General features: G+C 37.4%; 1 protein-coding gene across 3 annotated transcripts in view; it reads right to left on the bottom strand.

Annotated features, from left to right (window-relative positions):
* The window catches only part of GHR (growth hormone receptor), a 270221-nt gene that overhangs the window by 144853 nt on the left and 98355 nt on the right, over positions 1–27013 (bottom strand). For all 3 annotated transcript variants that reach the window (XM_072416657.1, XM_072416652.1, XM_072416653.1), the window contains one exon: positions 405–469. The gene's annotated coding sequence lies outside the window, so the exon portion shown is untranslated. The remainder of the gene's footprint in view (positions 1–404; positions 470–27013) is intronic.

The following is a 27013-nucleotide window of genomic DNA, read 5'->3' as shown; positions in this document are numbered from 1 at the left end:
TGGTGAGAGGCAAACTTGTAAGCTTTAATATGAAGGTATGCTGTTTACTTGTAAATATGGCAAATAACCATCCAGCACACAGTGGTGCATTCCGCTTTGATCATATATGTTTTCATTTTCATTCCACCTACTAACACATGTGTAGTGTATGCAATCAAAATATGTGCATGCTAAAAATAAACTGCTTTCGATTTGAAAACTTGCCCAAACAACCTCCCCCACCTTTTGGTGACATTAAAACATTGACAACAAATATAGACATTTATAATAAAGTTTAATAACTTATAATATTTCTTTAACCCATACCGGTCAATATACCAATAAACATACACTATATTACTAAAAGCAAATATATATATAACTTAGCACTTCAAAAATTCTATACATAAGCAGTTTGTTCTTACCCTACATCCACAATCTGTAGATAACAATCAGGTAAGGTTGTCAGGGTCAGGATCAGATCAATGTCCTGTTACAGGGAAAACAAAAACAAGTTAATTATATCTGACAATCAGACTTGTTCAGAAACTGTCTGAGTTGACTATAAACATCAATTTACATGCATTTTTTAAAACCATTATTATTATTATTATTATTATTATTAAACAGGATTTATATAGCGCCAACAACATATTATGCAGCGTTGTGCATTAAAAGGGGGATTGGAAATGACCGATAAATACAGACAGTGACACAGGAGGAGAGGACCCTGCGCCGAAGAGCTTACAATCTAGTAGGTGGGAGCATTACCACACAATAGGAGGGGAGATATGTAGTGGTGGGGAGTAGTAAAGATTTCAAAAGACAGAAGAATGAGCAGAAAATAGAAGCAAACCAAATAGTACGAGGAAGACCATTCCAGAGAGTTGGGGCAGCTGTAGAAAAGTCTTGGAGCCGTGCGTGTGAACCATCTAACCTGGTTCCGTCCTCACTGGTTGCACTTCATAAGGCTTTACAGGTCAAATGCTTAGAATATTTGGCCCTGGAATATTGGCCAAACAGGCCAATTCTTAAATCAAATAAATACTCAAATTCTGCTAAAGTACATCAAGTTGCACCAATGATTCTATTATCTGCTTGTCTGCATTCTTTGTATTCAGTATTTCTTCTAAGACAATCACATAAACTATATCCTGATATTTCATGTATGTTAAAGCAGATCTGCTTGCCATGTTTCTCCTAACCTTGGCAAGATGCCTTATGGTAACCAATGTGTCCAGCTACCCCTCAACAAATTATTGCACTTGTATCATGTGTCCATTGACCAGGTTTGCTAATTAGAGACAACAATCTATCTGAAGAAAATCCAATCGTTCTGTTCCTACGCCCAGTGCAATCAGCCCAGGGACTAGAAGAATAAATGTCTTTCATACTAATTAGCCTCTCAGCATGCTGGGATGACAAAGCCATCAATTTGCTGTAGACAGTAAAATGCATCTCTGTGTAATCTCCCCAAGTATTTGTGCATTTTACTATCAAACAAGTCAGAAGGTTACCTAGCTGTATGAGCCAGGTGAACAGTCAAGAACATGAAGACTACATCCATACACTGGGATCACTATGACTGAACCATCGCTGGGGTGGCATCTCAGGTCAAGAACCCTGATCAATGAACAATGAAAGCATTGCAGGAAGATTACTATTACCTTGTTCCATATTTAAGTTTGCATGATCAGGCATGTCAGTATTGCAGAAAGGAAGAGGACTGTGTGAGCTATATCATCCCACCATGGCCAGTCAAGGTGGCCAAAGATCATCTACAACAGGCAGAAAAGAAGAAAGATTGCTGTGCCCATCACTGGGACGAGGATAGGTGAGTTTTGTGGATTTAGTTACACTTTAAGGGGTCATCAATACCTTTTAGTATGGTGTTTACAAAATATTATTTACACATAAAAATATTCCGTACATCTCTGTACTAAATGCAAATTTCCCAATTTTAGTACTAGCTAGAGAAAAAAATACATGTTACCTTGCCAAAAAACCTCCTAAATACCTGTTTGCATGATTAAATAAACCTCTCCAGGGCTGGAGAGGATACATTTTCATCAGTGAACTTGGGTGATCCAGCAAACCAGGAATAGATTTCCTAAAAGTTATCGCTATTTGTTAGCAAATGTTTCAATCCTTGACCATATCCATTTCAGGTTTGTTGGGTCACCAAGCTTCACTGATGACAGGGTATCTTCTCCAGCCTTGGAGAGCTTTAATAAATGAGACCCATTGTGTTATCGGCCTTGTGTTGTCAGTCCTGGATGATGTCACCTCTCCTCGCTCCGACAATGGCACCATCTTCATGCAGTCTTCTTACGGGCTCCAGTCTCTGGCCATCTTGATTGGCCAGGCCAAAGTGACATAACACCCATGCTGGCACAGAGAGCTCATTCCCAACAATTGGGTAAGCCTGGGTGTGCAGCTCAGTATATAATCAACAGAAGATTGCAAACAGGCTGGAAAGTTTGTTTTATTGCACAATGGACAAAGTACAAGCTATCTGATTTTTGAAGATTGTCTACTTTAGAAATTGACAACACGACCCCTCCCTCATTTCCATTACACAAAAGAGATATTGTATAGCCCAAAATGAAAAACTTTGGAGTAGGTTGTTGCAGAAAAAATAATAATTATTTCTAGAGAAATAATTACAGGTAGAAATCTACTCTTACGTAAAAATAAACTAAATAAACAATATAGAATGTGGCTGTGTGTGAACAAAAAGTCTAACTCTATCCAATGTTTACCTTCACAATCTCTTGGCACCTCTCTCCCTGGCACTACCTGGTTGACAGTGATGACCCACCACCTTCTCTGGTATGCAGTTCTCAGCATTATTAGTCAAGTAAAAACTTGAAAAATTAAGGGGAATACTATGTACTCTTTACTGCTTCCCTTCAAGAATCTTGGCTAAGGTGATCAACGCGTAATTCAACCTTTCTATAGGCTTGTAAGAATAAAAGCAATACTAACACAATACCAAAAACATTTTAATATTTCTCTTCTTGATGGCTTTCGAGGTTGAGATTCATGGGTCAGTTTTTCTAATTAATTAAAGGTTTGACTGCTAAGGGTCTTTGTGTTATGTAATTATAAATGCACAAATTCTCCCCACTTTCCCTTTTTTTGCCATACTTTGTGCACACCTGGCAGTTCTTAATAAGGATTCGCCCTGATTTACTAAAGCTCTCCAACGCTGGAGAAAATACACTTTGTTCAGTGAAGTTTGGTGATCCAGAAAACCTGGAATAGATTCCTTAAAATCTTTTGCTATTTGCTAGCAAATGTTTTTAATCCTGGACCAGATCCATTCCAGGTATGATGGATCACCCAGCTTCACTGATCAAAGTGTATTCTCTCCAGCCTTGGAGAGCTTTAGTACATCAATAGTACAAATAGATGAGTAAAGAAAACAAAAATAAGGGGTTTGGTGGCTATAAATTGTAATCAAGTGTTAGTTAATTACAATTTATAGCTACCAAAACCATGCTTTTCATTTTCCTTACACACTTGACAGTTACCAAAAAGCTTTATTATGATTCATTGGTAGACAATATGTAAACTGTAATCAGTAAAACTCATATAAACTTTAAAAAGCACATTTACAGATTATCTTAAACCTCAACCCCACTTCCAGCTCCCTAAACTTGCATATTGTTTTATATAGGTCCTTTGATCTACCTCCCCTTCTCCCTGCACTCCCCATAGGCAGGAGCTAATTATTATTAATAGTCAATAGTCATATTATACAGCCAATGATTGGCCAGTTTTACACCCTTTGGCCCACTGTTTAAGTCCTTGAATTTAATGTTTCCAATAAAAGGTTTCTTTTTGCTGACCGGAGCTAATGTTCCCCATAAAACATGTCCGTTTTGAGCATCACTGATTGATTCTTTCCTTTCCATGTGCATCTTCTGCTGGTCATAAATCAGGCAAGTTGCTGCTCCATCATTCTCTCGGAGTTAAAAAAAATTCCCAAACAAGAAAACGATTTGTGTTTGCGATTTTGTGTAATTTGTGTCAATGGTACCTCCTATTTGTAATTACTTTTCTTGAAGCTTGAGACGAGACCGGACCCTTTAAACCAGTGTTCAGGGTTCTCATCTAGGGTTCTGCCAGAGGTTGCTGGGGGTTCCTTGAGCAGTTTTTGAATTTCTGGTGAGTTTAATAGACACCAATGATCTTTTTTTTATCTGTAGGTTGACATTCTTCTCACTGGCCAACAATATAAGAGGCATTCTTTCTACTGACCACCAAACTACTGTACTGTGAACTGAGGATATAGGAACTATAGAAGGGGTTCCCTGAGACCTGGACATTATTTTCAAGGGTTCCACCATGTGTTAAAGGTTGGGAAAGTCTGTTTCAAAAATTCAACTTCAATACTTTAATCTCCCTTTGCACAGAAGCCATTTATTACGTTTATTGTTGATAACTTTTCATTATGTGGATGACAAGGTGGCTAGCACTGCTGTAGCATTAGGGTTACAATCTCAGCCAGGACATTATATACATTAAGTACGTTTGTTCTCCTCTTGCTTGCATGGGTTTTTTCGGCCACTGTAATTTGAATGACACTGATTACTTCTCCACCAGACAATGTTTGTTGTCATATTCATTGCATTATCAATGCAGACCTACAGAACTCTCAGTACTGTGTGCAAAAATCATTTCATTTTCTATTGAAGCATATGAAAAGATGGAACAAACAAATGTGTCTTTCTGTTTTGATCAGTATAAAATATCTTTACTGTAAATAAAAGGTAAACATGTCATTCTATGATTGGTCCCAGTTAAAATGCTATTGAAGTGATATTTCATGTAAAGAACAGCAAGTTATTTACAAATTGTTAAGTACTGTTAAGTATTGTATGCGACATTGGAAAAAAGTAACAAATATAGATAGTATAGATATAAGCAAATACATAACAAGCAAATCATATATATAAATAGATTAAAAAAAATTAGAGACTGAAAAAACAGCTAAAAAATTAGGATTTTACAGACTGCCTTTAAAAATACTAATTTTGACTAAAGAGTTGACAATATCTACTCACCTTACTGCAATGGTGAATGAAAGAAGTATAGAACTTCTAAGATTCTGTATGTGCTAACAGCTGTGTATCATCAATATCACAGCCAGCTCCCAAGATGCTCCAGATTTTTAGTCTAGCATACAAAGACCTGGGAATCTGGGCTGAGAAGGTTGAATAACTAGTTGGATATAAATATAGTGAGTTTTATGTACATTTGAGGCTGGGTGTGCTACATGGGACCTTGTGAAATGGCATATGTGTCAATATCCTTTTCAATGTTACTACCGATGGTATAGATAATCAAAAAGAAAAGGGTCCAGAAGAAGGGTTTTTTTTGGGCTACTTATATTTCAGTTAAAACAGAATTCAGTCATAACAGTACAATCAAAAATAAGATACATAAATAAGATACATAGACTCAAAAATAAGATACATATATAGACACAAATACCAAAAATGCAAGTTTTGGACCGCCCTTATTAATGCATTCAAATCATGCAATTTTGGGGGCATGTTGGGGACTAGTTTGCTGATGTATTTTGCTCAGTAGTTTTCGTCTTGTGCAATGTCCCACGTGGCACCAGACGAAAACTACAGAACAAAATACATCAGCAAACAACTAGTCTCCCGAGATTGATACATCTTGCACCAACAATTTGGGTTTACAAAATTTCTACCTGAACCAGATTTACCCAAATGTCCTTACTTTCCACATTACAACACAGCTTGCATTCTTTATATGGAAATAATAGAAGTCTCACATTCCCCTGACGAAGCCACTTTGGTGAAACGCATCGGGAAAAAAGAGATCCTAACTCTTCAATATAAAAATTTCCAATTACATATCACCAGGGCTGATACAAATATGCCCACACTCAAGCATCACAATAGATATTTATGTCTAGTATAAAAAGGCACTGCCTCCAATATTGCATGATTTGAATGCTTTATTAAGGGTGGTCCATAATGTGCATTTTTGGTATTTGTGTCTTTATATCTGTATATCTTATTTTTGAATGTACTGTTATGACTTAGCCAAAAAAAATATAGATAATCTTTTTGATTATCTATATCCCAGGGGTTGGCTCATTTGATGTTGACACTATTTGAACCATACACTGACCTTTTATCTTTCATATGTTTACCAGGGGTATGGATTCATAAGCAATTCCTGCACGCCTGGAGTAGGTGTTGGCAAAAATGTACTAACTACGGCACTAACTTCACAGCTCTGGACGATACCATCCATTATAGCCACATCATTTAGCCTTCTATTCCTAATGTACTCCATTTGCCCCTTTTGGATTTATGAAAACTGGTGACCCTGGTATCCTACAATTTATAAACCAGAATTTAGGCTATTGGATTTTTGTTTCAGTAATAAATGTATATAGTAGTTCTTTTATTATTTAAAACCAGAACTTTTATAAAAATGTAAGGACCCCCTTAGTGGATTCTCCTGCCCCTATAACACAAATGGCTTGATTAGAGTATTGAAAGCCAGCATGTTTATTCCATTTTTGGGTTGGAAACAGGTAATTTTTGACTTTTTAAACCAGTTTGTGTTTATAGAGTAGTAGCCAGACAATCATTTGGATTATTTGATTTTAATCTTAATTTAAAATACTTTTTAAAGTTTTAGATATTTTTGTGATGGGGAACATAAATGATCTGAGGGATAAAACATATAAGGAAAGGATAAGGCATCCTAATATTTAAAGTTCAAGGAAAGAGGGTGGGGGGCATGGTTTGATTCTTGAAATACTTGAAGGGAATGAATAAGGTTAGGAGGGCAGTAATTTCTGTAGGAAGCCGAGATCAAGAACATGGGGATATGACCTCAAACTAGCAGGAAGAAAGTTTAAAACGAACCCTGGAAAGAATTTTTTTACTGAAAGTGTAATTGATGTTTAAAACAGATTTCCAGCAGAGGTAGTGAGTCAAAAATCAACGTGAATTTAGCATGCTCGGGAAAAACACTGATCTACACTCAAAAAACAAACTTTTTAAACAAAAAAGGTAAAAATTAAAAGGTGAATATGGAAAAGACTTGATCCTTTTCTGCCTCCACTTTACTGTGTTTTTATGAAAAGCGCATTTAACATTATGTGTGTATGTGTTTTTAGTATATATATATATATATATATATATATATATATATATTTTTTTTTTTTTTATATACGAATTGGTTTTATAAAAAATGTGGTTTTATAAAATAAATTAGTAATAATATTTTATTAATATTTTTCTTTACATAATGGTAAAAAACCCATCAAATGTGAAATGAATAGGAAATGTTTAGTAATTGAAACTGAAATTAATATATTAGGGCTGATTAGAGTTAACTAATGGTTTATTCAAGTGAAACGAGAAAGAATAATAATAAAAAAAAAAAAAAACATTGTTTCTGTTTGACGGATTTCAGCTTCAATTGATGTTACAGAACAGATTGAGATGAACCACAGGTAATTAAAAAGTAATAAAATAGTTATATTATTTTTTTCAATGATAACTTAGCAAGCGGTTATGGTGTTTTGTGCATTCCTCTGCTGTCAGATTGCTGGTAGATCCTGGTGGGAGTGCAGTGTACACAAAGACATTATGGGGCATATATGTTTTTCTTGAGGAACCCTAAAATAATATTCAAGCTTCGGGGAACCCCTGCTAACATCATCCCACTGGGGGTAAATGGTAAAAAAGGCTCCTAAATTGGGCAATACAAAGAATGCCCCCCTTACAGTGGTGGCTAGAATATCTCCATTATACACACCAAAAAACAAAAAGAGTAATGCAGCTGGGTCTACCAAGTGGTGTTGGTCCCAGAACTTTGCAGGCATCATCAAATGGGAGGTCAATTAGCCACAGCTCGAGGAACCTCTAAAAAACCCTGGTTGAGAATTGCTGCCCTAAAAGCCTAAGGTCAGTAGGGTGTACCTGGTATGTCCCTGGTCCAGAGCTAAATAATTTAGGGTTCTACACTTCTTGAAAAGTGGGGCAATACAGAGCTGTGGATAGGTCTCCTGTCCTCTAAATAGTTAAACCCCAGATGTTGCTTGGAAGACTCACTGAATGGCAGGGTTCGATTTCTATGCATTCAGTTTTCAAAAGAAAAGGCTGTCTTTTTTTTCTGTAGCGTGATCAAGCTCACAAAAGTATTGAAAGCACTCCTGCTGAGTAACGTTATCTTTTGGCAGCTGCAAATACCTCTGGCAGGATTTTCTGACTTGGCTGAAAATATTGAAAACAAACATTGTTCTGAAGGTTACTGCTGCTTCCTTCCCAACCTGACAAAGCATCTTGTCTTCTATATTAGCCTTTATCCTGATCTAGACATTAGGACAAAAATACATCAAGCAGAACAAACAAGGAAATCTCTGTCTGACTGACATTGCATGGGTTGTAATAAGGGGGTACAGAAGTTCAGGATGCCAAGCTGAGACGTTGAAATGCTCATCTGGAGGGGAGACCGGGCAGCAAAGGTTTGGGGCAGGACATGTAAGCACGTGTACTGTTCTTCGCACTTTTTTATCTTTTGCCCTCAAACCTTACACTACACCATTTCACTCTCAAGCCCAAAACACTTTTCCCTCTTTTACTAAAATATTCGATTTGAATGAAGCTTAATGGAGCACATCAAGTTTGCCTAAACTTTCCCAAATAATATTTAATTTGTCTTGTTGCAGAAATGTTCCTACACTATGTTAATGTTGAAGGCAAGCTGAAAAAGTCAATACGGTACCTGTCCATTATTTGTGAAAAGGGTGATGATGAAGAAACGGGGTAGTCCTGTAGTTACAAATATTTTATGACACCCCACAGAGATCACTTTGTTGCCAGAAACAGTGGACAAGAACAGTTAGGATCAGTCTCTCTGTGTTGGGCTGTGCTGCTGGACGCCCTGATAAGCTCACCACACATAACCACTAACAAACTGGCATCTGAAAACCAATACCTCCCATCTTCAGAATAACTTTATCCTACACTGGCTGGATCACTCACAGCATAAAGTGTAGGTTCACCAAGAAACACCACCATATAATCTTTATACTTATTTGCCTCATTTGAACCAAAGCATGACCAGCCGACCATAATCGACATACCTGCTTCCATTAAACTTCCTTAGCAATAGGTACCAACACACATTTCATGAAAATACATTTTTTTGAACTCTCTGGGATGCTCTGATCCAGGTGTCCCCCACTAATTCACACAGCATTACTTAGAATATATTTTTGATCTAATTGTCCTCTGAAGAAGCTAAGGGGCGAAACGCGTCGGGTTTTGAGATCCTACTTGTTAATTAATTTATGACATTCTGATATATTTCTAAGTACTAATATGTACAATCTGTGTTACGTGTGTATCATACAGCAAGAACCAGTTGGCCTATGTTGGAAATATGATTATACACTGTGTGAATAAACTGCTCATCTTTGAAATGAGTTTGCTCTCAAAAGCCTGCTTACTCCCTTTCTGTGCTTCTAATATAGATTTATTCAGGCTGGGCAAGTATTATTAATCTTATAAGTATTATTATTAAAGATATAAGGGCACAGTACAAAATCCAGAGACAGAAGGGTTGTCAGACAAGTGGAAGGACAAGGCAGACAGGAGACAAAAAGGTAGTTAGATAGGCTGGGGGGTAAAGGCAGATGGCAGACAAGGACAAGGTGACACATACAAGCTAAACCTATTGTCAAGCACTAGGTGGAAGTTCAGAACCACCTATGTAGGTAGTTATTGATGTTCAGGTGTCAGCTGCAATGTGGACCTGTTGCCAATGACCACATTGTGAAGAATTTTAACTGGACATTATTTAGGGGCTAATTTTTAACAGAAACTGAATATCACTATTAACTCTTTATTATGTGCTAAACACTCCATAGCTCATCCCATTCATACAAACTAGACAGCATTGGGCCTGATTCTCTGAGTTCTCCAACACTGTTGAAGATAGACTATCATGGAGAACCTGGGTGATCCATCAAACCTAGATTGGACGCAGTCCAGGATTGAAAACTTTTGCTAACTGATAGGAAATGGTTCATAAATCCTTTCCGGGTTGCTGGATCACCTAGATTCTCCCATGATAGTCTATCTTCTCCAGTCCGGTCAAATAGAGTTTTAATAAATCAGACTCGATGTGTACCCAGTCATGCAGGAGCAACAGCAAAGAAAGCTCCATGATTGAAAGGGAACAAATCATGTGATTTTAACATGGCGCTCCTCCCAGCTGGCTTCAGAATCCGGACACGAGAAAAGCTCAAAGCACATGTGTACAGTACATTGCTGTTTTTTTTTTGAAAGCAGGAAGATGGACAATTGGGGATGGGTACAGAACTGGCTGCTGTTGACAAGTTGCAAATAGTCTTGGAAGAGATAGTTTATTTGGTTACTAACAAATCACAGAACACGATGTACAGTTGCTTCCACTATCCCTCCCATCTAACCAAGAATGTGAAATTTGTACAGGCCTGCCAAGCATGATGGAATGAATTACAAAGAAACATTTGAAGATATTGTTTGCTTTACATTAAAATGAAAGTGGGTCCAAATGGTAATGTGATCTTTACCTAAATAATGAAACTTAGCTAGAAATCTGCCTTTACACTAAATCTTGTATAGTCCGCTCTAGAGCACTAGAGACCAATAATAAACTATTCTCCTGCTGGTGCTTAGTACCCACTGGGATTGATAAATACTCATCAAACTCCTCTCCCTACTGCTTTCAAGGCTGCTCACATCACGGGTTGCCCATGCACATTTGGTGGGAATGCCCAATAGCCCAATAGTTTCCATCTTCTGGTCCGGGATTCTTACTCTTTTCACCTTCTTAGTTGCTGGCCTGTCTTTACAGACCCTACACTGGCTTTGCTAAACCACAAGCCAGAATCACTTTTCATGAGACAATTTTGTCTCATGCAACATATTCTCACTGATGCTAAACAATGTATAGTGAAAGCCTGGCTATCCCCCACTATCGCCAAACAAACTGAGTCTCGTAACGACATAACCTTTCAATCTGATCACCTTGAGTTCAACTTTTTCAGTCTTCTTTTGATTACTTCCTTCTAACAATTTATTATTTCTTTTTATTGGGACATATTCCCAACTGCTGCCACTATTTATTTCCTTTTCCCCTTATCCTCTATTGCCTCCTGATTTAATCCCTTTTTTTCCTCATCCAATCTGTTTAATCTCACATCTATTCCCTCTGTCTTCTTCTGTGTTAATATCAGAACCCCGACGTGGGACCAAATGCCTATTTGATGTTTATACTGAAGCTCAGTTACAGAAATAATACTGATTACTTTTTTCCTTTCCTATATAATGGCTTTGCCAATCTACATATTGTCTGATTGTTGTTTTATGTTGATTAACTGTTTTACATTTTTACCTCCTTTTTATAATCCTGTTACTCTTGTTATCTCTTGAAACCTAAATAAACTCTTTTTAAAAAAATTAAAATATAAGTATGGCCCTTCATTTTCATTAAAGGCATGTAAAAATTTACAAGAACAATATTTCAGCTGAGCAGCAATCAATGGGGTGGAGTAGTTCATTGGTTGTAATGTCTGACTACTGCAAGTCAAGTATTGGAATGGCTAACATTGATGAGAAATGGGACAATAACACTTTCTATGCCTTTGCTTTTATTTATAGCAATGTAGGGAAGGGACAGGACATACTCTAAAGAATATTTCATATATCTATAACCTTTTCAGACCCACGGACCACTAAATTTACCGGCTCTGGACCGCACATGTGCAGGGAGCCGGGTGTCACTCAATGGGGAAGAAACTTCACCCATACTGACATCATGATGACAGAACTTGACCTTTCCCATATCGCAGGTCTAAGTCTGCGATTTGTACAGGGGACATGGTTCGTGGCTCTGGCTAGTGCGCCCCCTCCCCAAGAAGGGTCCTTCTCCTGACCCCGCTTGGGTAATCACTGGCCAGAACTGTGGATCACCAAAATCTTTTCATGGACCACCAGTTGGCGACCGCTGACATAGACTACCCCAGCCCTTCCCTTGAACTGTTGCCATTTCAAAAATGTTTCACTTTAAAATGATTCATGCACAGTGGAGCACTACAAAAAAAAATGGTTAAATGTATTAGATGCATCAAATGCTGAACAGAAATAAATAAATATAGGAGCTAGCTAAACCTACATCAATTTATGCTAAATTACATTGAATTGATTTAAAATTGAATAATTCATATATTAAAAATTCAATATTATTCAGTCTTCACTAAATGTGTTTTTTTTTTGCATATCATTTTATTTTAAAGAGTAAATAAACTCAAACCTTGCCCAAAACAAAAAAATACAATTACCTTCAATCCCGCAGAGCAGGCGATCAGTCCTGAGGACTCCTACATCGGGTCCCGCATCGCCCCGGCGCCTGACTGCGGGCCGCGCTGGGCACCACCATCTTCTCCCTTTCTTACGGGTTCTTGTTCCTACATCACCCGACACAGGCGATAGATCAGGTGACATTGATTGGAAAAATGTTTCCTTTTGACAAAAGGAGCACCCAAGAGCCTCCTGGCATGCATGACGTCGGTATCTCGGGATGCTTTGCACTCCCATTCATTGGCAATAGGGAATTAGGAAGGGGTGTTGCACCCTTTTTGTATGTAGCCATGTATACTATGTAGCCAACTATGTAGCCATTTTTTTTTTAAAAAAGGTTGTTGGGCTAAAAAAAAAACAAAAAAAAAAAACAAACAGGATTTTTACGTTACATAAAAGGGTTGTCTACCCTTTTATGTAAATTGAAAATTCTGAGTTTAGGTACACTTTAAGCAAAAACTTCAATGTACAACAACCAATAAAATCATCCTTTTTCCCTAAAATATATATATATATATATATATATATATATATATATACTCTTAGGTAAAATAGAATATTTTGTAGGCATATACATACATAATATACAGTATATAATAAATTATTGAATAAATAGAACTCCATTTCAATTTTAACAGTTGAAAACTAACAGTTCCCTGACCTCACTTTTTAATGCAGTAGCTTATTAAATCTAATATGACTCCATTAAAAGTAACAGAAGTAACCATCAGTGAACTGCAGTATGTTTTTTGAAAGAAGATATTTCAGTGCCGCACATTACTCTAATGCATAGATTTTATATCTGTAATGGTTACTTTCATTTAATTAGTTCTACAAACTGACCCAATTTCTTTGCATTACATATCTTTAAATGTAGACATTACCGAAAAAGAAACCAGAATTCTATCCAGGCTAGTAGAATTAGATATACAAAACATTAGTGGGTAAAGTTCTGTACAATTTCTAATCTTTTCATTTGCAGATATTTACATATTTTTACAACAAGTAAATCAGATTTAAAAAAGCCCACACTGGCCTATTTAGCTGTAGGCACTGTGGAGGAGCTCATCCTTAAACATATCAGAAAATATGCTCAGATTTGGCCACATCCCTCTGTGGTTATATAAGACATTAGAAGGCTGCTAAGTCAGGGCTAGGAAAGGGGAGTTAAGAGAGTGAAATGACACTTGTAGATGAAAACTGTGCTCCCAGACGCTCTGCCTTAATTACTATCCTGTACAGATTGCCAAATGCTTCTAAAGCAACTAAGTAGCCATAAATGATAATACTTTCAGGAACTTTACTGTGATTTACTGCAACTGCAGCAAATGGATGTACAAAATGGTTCTGAACTACTCCTACTTAGTTGAATGGGAGTAGCTAAAAGTGTGGCTGAGCCTATGGTATAATGCAGTCAACTGAAAGTCAAAAATGTCCCTAAAAAGTCACAGAGGACACAAAAAGGCATGTTTTAAGTCTTGTTATTTTAAGTTTACTGTGTTTTATTTATTGCATCAAAGTAGTGACTTTTGATTTGCCTATTTAAACCAACCCTAGAAGCTTTGTTTTTTTTTCAATATCTAACATTTGTTTATATTTATTCCATTTATTAACCTATTGTTAACCCTATTTAACCCCAATTGGCTTCCCCCTCTCTGCTATTTTTCTTTTTCTCTTTATTTTATTTTTTTTAACCGTTGCTATTGTTAATTTTTTTTTTCTTTTTATTTGTTTATTATTTCCATGTTTGGACACCCAGTGACCAGCAGAGAGGAGAAGTTGTGTGGTAATATAGAAAAAAGCAATATACCCAAAGGCGTGCTAGTAGTGGACTATTTCATTGTATGAAATACAAGAAATGTATTCTTTGTTGAGGAAACCACATGACTGCATTAATCCATCACATCTTAGAAGACTCAGCAGATGCAAACTCTGGATATTTAGGGAGGAGGAGGATAGCCTGATGTGGTTTTAGTTACAAACAAAACCACATCGTAAATTTCCTTCTGTTGCTTAATAATATTTGTATTTTGTTTTGGTTAACCCATCCATAGTAATCATTTTGGTCTGTCCTATAGGGAGGGGTGGGGAGCAGTCATGATGTATGCAGTGGTCCCTAAACTTTCTTCGTTTGTCAGTCCTGACAATAAACAACCGAGTGGAGATGACCATTGTATGAAAGAGGAGGATGCAATAGGGTGCCACTTCCCCATCCAACACCCACCTACCCTGCACAGTGCTCATTCATTTTAGTGTTGCTGGAAACGACCAGGAAAGGTCATTTCCAGTGACTTTAATCTAACTTAAGACAATTACAGAATTTGTTCTTAAAAAGGTCAAGAGACAGGTAGGACCCCAGGGGCTCCTCGGGACACAGGGATCAATGTGTCCACACACAGGGCCACCATCAGAAAGTCCTGGACTCCATACCAGGTAAATTTCCCAATACCAGGATTGCAAAAGTCAAGCTCTTTTGATCAGGGCCTGGTATAGAAGAACCATTTGTCAGACTGTAGCCACCTTAGAAATTCTTTATAACTAACATATCCAATAATCATTTCTGCATGTAATATTGAAGCATAACTTTATGGTTCTTCAAGCCTTTCCATCAAAAACTTCCAATTTTTGGGGTTCCTATGTGATGGAGTACATGCACAAGTTTGGGATCCCCAGGGTTGTCTTCTGCTGCTTTGAACAATAAATAATAAAAACAACAGTTATGGGTTCCTGTTGTATACTAAAATATTCTTGTTGTATTATCAGAGCCTGTTACAATGCAAAAGATGCACAATGATTTCTAAAAGCTGTAACTCTTTAAAGTTATAAAAAAACTTCTCAAGTTGAAAGGTGAGGAATCTCAGACCAACAAAACCACCAAGGCTTGTTGTGTAAAGCAGGAAATGCATGGGTGGATATATTATTTGTGCAAACTTTGCAGTTTTTCAGAAACATAGAAGCCTATTTACACTTGTTGTGGCTTAGCCTGGTGTTAGGATCCCAGCACATTGTCACATAAACCACAACAATATTCATTTATACAGCACGGAGAGAATAAAGATTTCTTTGTGATGCCCAAAGCATTCTCTATGTTTGTAATATCCGTGGAATGTTGGGCAGCAATCACTATAAAGAATACTTTCCCACTTTTTTTTTTTTTTTTTTTATAAAACAATCAGTAATTTATAAATTAAATGAATATACAGCTAAAAATATGTCTTTTGCCCTGCACAGAACTGCTTTTGTTGAGGGTGTGATCATACCCTAAGGCCGCATGGACTTGTCAGATATTCATTGTCCGAGATGAATGGTTGTCCACATCTAGGGAAAAAAATTGAACGTGTACAGTAGTCGCCCAACGCTGTTTACTGATCTGTTTAGGGGGATCAATGAATGACTGATTGGGAATGACCGCTATGCATGTCAATAAAGAAGAGAACAGTGGGGTGCTGTTCACTCACTGTCTTCTCCAACGGAATGGGTGCTATGTGTACAATGCTCAGGCATTCATCTGTCATGAAAGATTGATTCCAGTGATAGAAATTGGTGTATACAGCAGGTCACAGGTTGGGCAAGGGACAAGACTTGGTTGTAATGTTTAATATTTCATATATGCATGCCATTTGTTTATTTAGCTTGTTTGCCTGGTGTTCTGTTTTTAAGCTGCGCCTACACAATGTTTCGGTTGCATGTTTAGTTGTTAGAGTCCCTTTACACGGTATACAGTACACTTTTGGAAACAAGGTCTCTTCCAGGCATGTGGTCTGTTCCAGTACATACAGGTTAAATGTCATAGGAATGTGTAGATGTGACTCGACACGCCACTCTGCACTCCATATAGCTTAAAAGAAATTGTTTATCACATATTGACCTTGGCTAAAAGCTGAGGAAGACCTTGGAACTGGAGGGTTTGCAGTCAGCTTGAAATAAAAGACATACTTTATTTGTAGAATTTTCTGATTGTCTTAAACAACTCAAGCTGTGCTGTCACTATCCTATCAATAATTATGACACTAATTCTAAAGAAGAATTGTATATATCATTTATGACACTTGAATCTGCCCTCCAGCACTACTTTCAGTGCTGCATAGTTGTACAGGTTCTTCTTCTGGACTGAAATGGCTCATTCTGGTTTACCTGTGCATTGTGAGCTTTTCATAATGTGAATTAAAGGGTGCAGCAAGTCAGATGGGGCTTAACTCACTTCTTGGCTGGAGGAAGTCAGTATCATGAAAGCCCAGCCACTAGGGTTCCGTGGAACTCAAGGGTTCCTCCAAAGGTTACCAGGGGTTCTTTGAGCTGAAAATGCTTGATCATTTTTTTTGCTGGTGCCAAATATATTCAGGAAAACATAAATGTGCTTCCTAGTATGTGAGGGTGTCTAGGCTCTCCTGTGCCTACAGCCTCATAGCTGTATATCTGCAGTGTGAGATTTTAGGAACTTCTGCCTCTGACTCATGGTCTCACTGTTATGGTCTCAAATCACTGTTATCCTTGCAGGAGGCTGTGTCATGGGGAAGTAAAGCCCTGCCTACCAAGATTGGCTCCATACAGATACCCTGTGCAGAACAAGGCATGGTAAATCAGGAATAAGATCTGTAGAGGGACTACAGTCATTAGTAGTGACTAGTCATTTGCCCTCTTCCTGCCTGTTTTGGATACAGCTTGCAAAGATCAGTTCCTCTTTAAGACTTCCAAGAGTGGCATCTAAAAAAACAGCAAACAAATGGAGTTCTCTATTATCTGACAAATGTCTGGCATAGCAGGAAATCCAGGGTAAAAGCTATGACTCTGCCCGTCTGCTCTCTGGCAAAATAAAGGTCATCAATTGAGTTAAAAAAAAGAAAATAAACATCTGGAACAAATGCTAGTTTTCTGTTATAACCAAACAGATGTTTGTCATCTAGGACCCGATTGGTTGATTAGACTGCTTTGCACTGACAGGAGGAAAATGTCTTCTTAATTTATACAGGAAAATAACTATAAAGCAAGAATACGTTTTTTTTTTTTAAATTACTGGGACAGACAGTTTCATCCTGCCTCCTGCATCTCCACATGGGGAGGGAAATCATAACCTCCATTACACCAAATCTCTCCACCGATGCTATATGGTCATCATTGAAGAGGATCGTTCTTGTTTATTTCAGGTAAAAATATAGCGTATGCACAAGTGTCCCCCAATGACGTTTGGTGATCATCCATGCAGGATTACCAAATAACTGTCCACTAATGATACCAATTGACAAACCTCTCATATCCAAAGAACACAGCAGGCTACTTAAAACGTACCTAAACTCAGAAATTTCACTTTACATAAAAGGGTAGACAACCCTTTTATGTAAGGTAAAAATTCTGTTTGTTTGTTTTTTAAGTGCAACACCCTAAACAAAAACAAAAAAAAAGTACAGCACCGCCCCTAATTCTCGATCCCCTAGGCCAGGGGTCAGCAAACTTTTTTGGCAACTAGGCCATTTCAGGCGTAGGTAGGAGCACACTAGGCCGAACTCTCTCTCGCATCCCGCCCTAATGGCTCCACCTCCCACCAGGAACGTCCCCTGAAGGGAAATCCCTCTCCGAAATGCATACGGCGGAGAGGGAGTTCCCCATTCACCCTGGCGGCAGAAGGGTTATCGCCGGTTGTGGTAAATAGGGAAGGGAGCCACCACACGGAGGCTCAAGAGCCGAATGTGGCCCTGGAGCTTCGCTGGCTCCAGCTCCAGTAGTTTGTTCCGGCTGCGCCGCGAGTTGCCAGCCGGGGGCGTTGGGCCGGAACAAACTAGCAGCTAGGCCTTGTCTGGCCTAAGGGCCGGAGTGTGCTGACCCCTGGCCTAGGCAATCCTAAATGAATGGGAGCACAAATACCTATGTCGGTGCCCAGCTCGGGGGCTGATACCGGGATGAAGAGGGACCTGATGGAAGACACCTCTCGACCGATCGACTGCGCTGCGGGATTGAAGGTAAGTGGATTTTTTTTTGTTTTAGGCATTTTTGAGTTTAGTCTTTTTTTAAGAAACTGTCTGTCCAGTGACCATTTGTTTCAATGTTAACCAAAACAATCCTAAAAGATCATTTTAAGTGGCATTAACCATGTTTGTTTATGGAGCTTTATCTCTTTAAGTTCAAACTCTTTAGGCCAAAAGTTCTAATGATAATCCATTCAACTAGAGATGGTCAATGAGATGCAAAAAAATGCCCAACACAACAACGAATGTTTTTGGAATGAAGGAGGAAACCGGAGTACCAGGAGGAAACTCACGCAAACACAGGTAGAATCTACAAACTTCAGGCAGATAGCGTCCTGGCCGAGATTCAAACCTGGGACCTAGTGCTGCATAGGTAGAGTGATAATATCTATGTCACCATGCTGCCCACTGTAGATAAAAAGACCCCAAAAATGTAATTTACTGCTTGTTATGATTGACTTCTCAGAAATTTTCATGAGACGATTCCTAAAGATTAACTACTTTCAAGGGGATACAAACCCCGCAATCATCAGAACACTAGAAGTGTAGCAGGTGGTTACTTAAACCAGGCAATACCATTCAGGAATCATTTTGCATAGGAAATGGTGAAACAAACTGCATTTGAACAGAACAAAAAAAAGTAGGTATCTGCAATAAAGTTTGTTCAAATATTTGAAATGTACAAAGTTGCATTTTAGGATTTTTCATAACTGTCTATGGCCATCCCTGCAGAGAATCAAGAATCTAAGACAGTCAGGATCACCAAATGTATCTCCAACACACAAGACTTGGCTTGAATTCTTGTAGTCAGTTGTAGCCAGTAATGACCAAATGTTCTATTCTCCATGCATTCCATGCTGCCGGGGTCCATTGGTGAGTCATATTTCATACACAACCATTGCTATGCCTATCACAAGGAAATAATGTATGTGTTGTACAGAAGAGAAGGCAAGAAGAGGTTCTCATAAATCTTCCCTTCCCTCATGTCAGATCTGCTGACTGAATGTTAAATGCTAATTTTGTCTTGGGGTAGAGGAGTAAGCAGCTATCCTTGTCTTGATTCTCACTCATACGGTCTTTCTCTGTCTTGACTTACAGAAGCCCATGTCACAAACTTGCATATTGTCTGATCTCCTAATTGTTGTAGAATATGGATATAGAACATAAGATATAAGTATGTTAAAATCAAATGGAGCACATGGTCACCGCAGTAGAATGTAGCTCAGGAGCAAATGTATGTGGCATAACACTTATTCATATCGTAAAGTTTTCACATTTCATATTGCAACCCCCCCACCACCACCAAAAAAAAATTATTCCTCACTTGTGATCCACCAGCCCAGAAGTATCTGCCATTTTATTCCAAAATGAACATTTCTGTGAAAACAGTTGACTACATTGAAGTTAATGGGAATTTATAAATGTAATTTATATATAATGTCTAACATATATAATAATATAATTTGTTTAAGAGCTAATAGTCAAGCTTCTGCCCAAAAAAACGTAGAGAGCCAGGTACTGCCATTTAAAACATGCACCATCAGCAAAATTGGGGATAGGGTCTTTATGTTGCTTTGAGGGCCACCACTGAGCTGTGGACTGGTAATGGATAGTGGGCTGTGTCTAACCAGGCCTTGACCATCCTTGTTGGTAGGGTGTCCCTGGTTCAGCTGTGGCCTCACCATCCCCACTCCCCAGACTGGTTTTACGCAAGAAATTTCCTCATTGGAGCCCTCTCACCCAGAGATCCATGGAAAATGTCTGTTGCATGACACTTGGCCATGGTACTAAAAAGGTTGAGGTCTGCTGATTTACATTAGAATGCCTAAAGCTGTAGGTGTTACATACAAAATCCACCAAATCCTTAAATGACAATAATAAAACCCACTGGGCCTAATTTATTATGGTTCTCCATGACTAGAGAAGATAGACAATTATGGGAGAACCTGGGCAAACCTAGAGGGTCTTAAAATTAATTTTTCTATTAGATGGCAAATGTTTTCAACCTGGACCAGATCCATTCCAGGTTTAATGGATCATTCAGGTTCTCCTGTGATTGTCTATCTTCTCCAGTCTTGGGGAGCTTTAATAAATCAAGCCCATTGTGTGAAGACCAAAATTGTTTAATGTGTAACTCAGAATTCCCTGCACTAATATCGCAGAGCAGGGAATCTGTAATTAAGAAATGGGAGTGTGATAGGTTAACAGTGTTAGTTGTTGGGTTATCATGATAGAAAACAATATTGGATACTTATTATGACACACGCCAACACATCATAACACATGTAAATGTGCACCAATGTGTGTTGTGATGTGTGCACTGCAACGTACATTGGAAACACGTGTTGATGTGTGTTGTGATGAATATCCATTGATTTCTATGCAGAACACATCAACAGAAAAATATGCATTGTTGTGAAACCATTTGGATGCGTTTCAGCAGGAATTGTCCATATGACAGAGTTTTAGTGGACCTTTTGCAGAATTTCTACATCGTACAATTCACTTTCTGCCATAGAACCAGTTCTGAGGGAATGAGCATTTCAACTTCCTAATCAAAAACTTGCTAAGTTTGAACAATATTATTCTTTGATGTATTGCTGTCAGTGTACACGGCTAAAATATATCTGATGTTATCCCTTTGCAACTAAAGTTCCACATGCAAAATCAGGCAAGGTTTAAAAGAAGAAATAAGAAAGCAATCTCCCTCTCTGGCCCAGCCAATCGAGATGGCCAAAGATCGTAACGAGGAAGAGAAGAAGGAAGAAGATGGTCGTGTCCATGACGGAACCGGCACAGGTATAGACTGGGGTTGGTTTCACTTTATTAAATTAGATGAAGCTCTGCTGACTTTTGGTATTCTTTGCAAAGGAAACCATTTATTATCATACTGTATTTATATGGCGCCAACATAATATGCAGCGTTGTACAATAAATAGGGACCATCACAACACTCACTAAGGTAAGCAAGTTTTTTTTTGGCAGGGTAATAATTCACCTTAGTACGTCTTTTAGTAAGTCAACCCCACTGCAGATGTATAAAGTATTATCCTTTATGATAAAATGTTTTTAGGTTACTCTCTTAAAATAAAAAAGTTCCTATAGTATTTTATCTTCTGATTTAATGCTTCCAAGGTATTCTTTTCATAGTACACAGGGTATTTTCTCATAGAAATGAATGTTCTTAGAATATGTTGCATCCACTAATGCTTATATTCAACAGAGAAATTCATACTGTAACATACATATTAATAGACTTATTCACATTGTAATTCAATCAGTTCAATTTGACAACATTAAAACACACATAATTCAGCAAAATTTTAGGATATATTTCATTTTTGCACAAATACATTCACAGAGACAAATTTTATAGATCCCAAAAGTTTATTTTTATTGGTATTCACAATTAAAGAATATTTCTGTTCTTATATCGGTACTTTAATTTCTATTTTCAATATAAAGAAGATAGGGAATGCTTAATTATGTTTAGCTGTGACTATGTGTAAGTTTTTTCACTATTTATTTACAATTACAGTGATCTCCCCAGCCCTTTTCAGCTGGGTGCACCACCCGGCACATTCAGTAATCGCTCAGCTGTTTTTCAATGGTTACCTAAATGTTGGGTCACAATACTGGGGCCACCACCCGCCTACAGCTTCTTACCACCCAGCTAAAAAGATTTTAATGATCACCCATCAATTTTATCAATGATAGTAAAAACTAGTGATCAAGGGGCTACATTTCAAAAATCATGCCAAACAGAAGCTTTCAAAATACCATTTTCATAAATAGACCTTTTTGGAAGATGAAATTAGCACATGGAAGTCTAAAGGGAATCTAAAGATTCACAAATTTCCTGAGAACATGTTGTCCTTGCTGGTAAAAGTTGTCTGCAAACAAAATCCACATTTGTGTAAACACGGTCCGGTAACTGAGCACAGCATGCAAACAAAAATCAAGAATCACTTAACCTCAGCATGGCTTATAATTTATACCTCTTATAAATTCACCATCTTATTTTCTACATCCTTGTCTTAGTTTACACAACTTGAGACAAAACAAAGACTGAAATTCGCATACCTCTAAACCTCATTCAAGGAGCTGAAAGCCAATAATAGAATTGGAAAGGATTACAAAATGATCTAACACCCATAATGCTACTTTTTGGCTTCTTAAATCACATTAATTTAATGTTTAATACACACTTTCTGGAGAAAATAAAAATCTTTACAAATAAGAGGTAAACAGTATTTTGGGGCCAGGCCAGCCCAATCAGGCATCTGTTTTGTAAAATCAACATGTTTCACAACATTTGTCCATTTGTAACAGGGTTACTGAACTGCTTCAACATTTCCAACTAAAAGTTTATGGGATTCAGTGACTGAGACAGCAAAATGACTGTTTACTGATTGTGCAAGAAATGTTTTGCTTCAGCATTATCAATATTGATTTATTGGGTCTGATTTATTATAGCTCTCCAGGGCTGGAGAAGATACACTTTCATCAGTGAAGCTGGGTGATCCAGCAACCTGGAATGGATTTCTTGTCATTTGCTACTTGTTAGCAAATGTTCTTTCTAGATTCTGGACCAGATCCTTTCCTGGCTTGATGGATCACCCAGCTTCACTGAAGAAAGAATCTTCTCCAGCCTTGGAGAGCTTTATTAAATTAGGCCCATTATGACAGATTTGAAGTTGGGAGACAATGGTAATCAAACTTTGAAATGGCATTTTTGGATGTCTTTTTTTCTACAGGACAAGCCCAAAGCTAATAATAACATGGTGGATTATAGCCACAGAGATACTGGATTGCACTTAATCACGCAACAACACTATATAAATCGGTGGGACTTTTGAGGTACAATGTAAAAGTGAAAATAATCACTTTATTAAGATTTAATTAACACAATAAAAACAATAAAAAATAATAACTATATAAATCATTAAATGTCAGACAAACCTTTAATTGTTTTACAAAAAATGTGACTTGATATGAGAAACAGCCATATAAAGAGAGAGAAAGGAATTACATAGAGATTGTGAGAGACTGAGAGAGAGCAATACACAAATAGAGAGAAAAAATAGAGAAAAAGAAAATACAATAAAATAATAAAAACATACAATATATAAATCACAAAATGTCAGACAATACTTAAAACAATTGTTTTCTCAACACGTTGTGCTAGTAAAGCTTCTTCAGGGGAAATGCCAACGGTAGTACAGTCTATAATTATTATTATTATTGCACAGTATTTATATAGCGTCATAGTCATGTCACTAGTTGTCCCTCAAAGAAGCTTACAATCTAATGTCTATACCATAGTCATATGTCTTTAATACAGTTTAAGGCCATTTTTTGGAGGGGGAGCCAGTTAACCTAATAGAATGATAATAGACATAATAATATAATAATAATATAATAGAATACAGCTCATGAAATTATCTAAAATTTTTTACACAACCTTAATATTATTTCACTGTAATAAATGCTAAAACCATTACTTCCTATAGACTGTGTTAAATAAAGGGATTGATTTTTACTTTTACATTGTACCTTAAAGTCTCACCCATTTATTTAGTGTAATTGCATGGTGAATAATAAGTAGACAGATGGGGGCTGTTTTATGGCAAACAAAAACAAGACCATTTTTTAAGATCATTCTTTTAAATACTCCAGCATTGTTCAGAGTGACAGAAAATCCCAAGACAAGGATATAGGGTAGGGTATGGATCTGCTACATAGTGGCACATGGTGATCCATTTTACCTGCTTGGCTGGAGCTAACTAATAATTTAACTTATTTATTTGTTCAGCATATAATTGTAGCACACTGTACACTCCATTAAAAATAATCTAATATTATAACTTAACTAGAAAAGTATTATTGGCTTTGCTTGTTCTACACAAAGTAATAAGGAAATCAAGGTTTTATTATTTGGTGTTAAGAAACTATCAGCTTCCCCACTCACATTCATAAATAACTAAGCTGAATGTCACATGAGTTGTTCTGCATGTTATATAATCAGCAGCTGGAATTCCATTCTCAAATAAAAATCATCTCTAACGCCAATGCCAAAATCAGTGAACAAAAAGTGAACCTGCTGAAATATTAATATGATAAAACAAAGAGCAAATAATAATAATCCAAAAAGTAATGCCATTTGTATTACTGTCAACTATGTTTTATGACTTGCAAGCTAAGAGTGGTTAGAAAATACAAATAGAGAGAGATACAGGGATGAGAAAGAGAGGGGGGCGGGGAAGAAAGAGGGAGAGGGAGAGAGAGAGATGGAGAGAGAGGGGGGAGAGAGAGGAGAGAGGGGGGGAGAGGGGGAAGAGAGAGAGGGAGGGGGAGGGGGGGAGAGAGGGAAAGAGAGAGAGAAAAAAACAGAGCAATTATAAGAGAGAGATAGAGAGAGCAATATAAAGAGAGAGAAAGGAAGAAATATATAGAGATTGTGAGCCAGAAATAGAGAAGCAGAGAGAGCGATAAAGATATATACATAATACATAATACACAAATCTCCTGAAATTCCAAGTTTACAAACATTATTTTATCCTTGCATAGCTCTCATGGTCTCAGGAAAGGCCCATTTGTAACATCTTTGGATGTGTGCTATATAATTAGTTACAGACTAAAGTACACTCAGTAGGACACAAATGACACACTGACACAAAGCAAAGCAATAATAGAGAGTAAGGATAAACAAGGAAACCTAGAATTTCATGGTAGGAGGACTAATTGTTCTTTTTCATTCACCCATTTTCCAAATGACATAAACCCTGTTGCTCTCCTCTCTCTGGGCTCCTTCCAAGGGCACATCCATTGTACACAGCTGCCGTGCATAGGAACAGCTACTACCGTAGACTACTTCAGATTTTCAATTGCTGGTTTCATCTTACAGTTCGGTGGGAAATGACAAGGAAAGTAAACTCATTAAGGGTTGTACTGTAATAGAGAAATATCTCTGTGGCATGTGTGCACTTCTGACAATCTAGTGGCCTCGTTGGGGAGGGATGTGATGTGGTCATGGTGTTTCTCAACAAAGGCATCAGTCTTAAAAGTGGAAATACATTTTAAAAATAAAAAATTGTGTAAGCAATAAAACAAATAGCCTGTTTGCAATCTTCTCTATATTGTACACTGATCTGGGCATGCACGGTATAGCTGATGGGAGGGAATCAATGAACTACAATGAGCATGCATGGGAGTTACAACAATCCAACCCCGCCAATGGAGATGGCCAAAATCCCAAACTTGCAAGAGGAGCAGGTGAAGATGTCAGCTGATAGGAAACATAAAAGTAGTGCAGTGTTACATGTAGAAGAGCAAAGAGTAATTCCACTAGTTTTGACAGATATATTTCAGAAATTCAACCCTTCGCTTTTATCCCAATGGTACCGTCTCGCCTTCCCTTTACTTTGGCGATGTCAAGTACAAGTACAGGTTGGGGACACAAGGTCGGTCAGAGTTCAGGGACATATTATAAATAAATAATAATATCAGCCTTAGAGAACTGGAATCTCCATTTTCAGGGCATGAAAGCCACACTGCACAGTAGCTTAAAAAAACCAAGCAATTCCATAAAAAAAAGAATACATTTTATAGAAAGGTGGTGACCTTTAAAACTGATTGCAGAATTTTTTTATTAGCTGGAATGTCTCAGTAAGTGGCAAAGCTGGGGGGAGGGATATTTTCCAAGACTGCTGATTTTTTTGTCTAATAAATCCAAGAAGAATACAGCCAATTTTTAAAACGTTCACTCTCAACAGTAACAAATCTCCGTGCCCTGACCACATTTTGCAGTTATTGCACGCATCCGTTTACCTAATAACTTTTTATGGTTTCCATAAAAATGATGTTTAAATTTTTGAGGCTTTTTCAGTTGGTAGTTTGTTTCTATCACTACCGTGCATCATTTTTATAGTAAAAATGGAAATGGCTGTTGGTTATTGGACTATCACGTGGTTCTTTTTTCTGTGTTGATTGTTTGTTTCATATGTATGTTTTTAAACTTTTTTCATTAATAAAGAATGTTAACAAAAAATGAAAATGGAAAAACTTTAACCTTTAAAGAATTAGTATTAGTGTACTATATTAGTATTAGTATATATTAGTATTTCTAATTACCTAAATCCATCTGGGATTCACAGGTCCTTTCTTTTCTGGGCCCCAAATCTACTATAAGGGTAGATATGGTAAAATAATAAGATATAAAATAGATAAAGGTAAAATGTTGTTTAAGTGTTGCATTCGATATCTTTTATTTTATATCGCTGAGTTTCGGGGCCAAAGTAGAGACCTTTCTAAAGCCAGAGATTTAACAGACATCAAGACTTTGTACAGACGCACTTTTTTTCCTCTGTTTCCAACTGAACAGTGCTGCAATCCATCTGATCTTCCTTTGCCTTGTGTTATAAATTGTTTTGGGAAAAGCTGATAAAAATTCCTGCAGTTATTCTGCCTGAGGTGAAGGGGTTTAGGAGAGGCTGTCCACTAAAGTGACACTGGGCCTGATGTATTAACCTCCCTAGCGGTTCATTTCTTTCCAATTTTATATGTCTAAAAGTGGTAAATTGTTTTTCATGAAAATGTATTTTACAGTATAATATAATAGTATGAGTATAATAAAGTTTGAAACACAAAATCATGTAAAAA

This window comes from Pyxicephalus adspersus, chromosome 6, assembly GCF_032062135.1.
Source record: "Pyxicephalus adspersus chromosome 6, UCB_Pads_2.0, whole genome shotgun sequence".
In the NCBI taxonomy this organism is placed as follows: Eukaryota; Metazoa; Chordata; class Amphibia; order Anura; family Pyxicephalidae; genus Pyxicephalus; species Pyxicephalus adspersus.
This window is presented reverse-complemented; position numbering and strand designations above follow the sequence as displayed.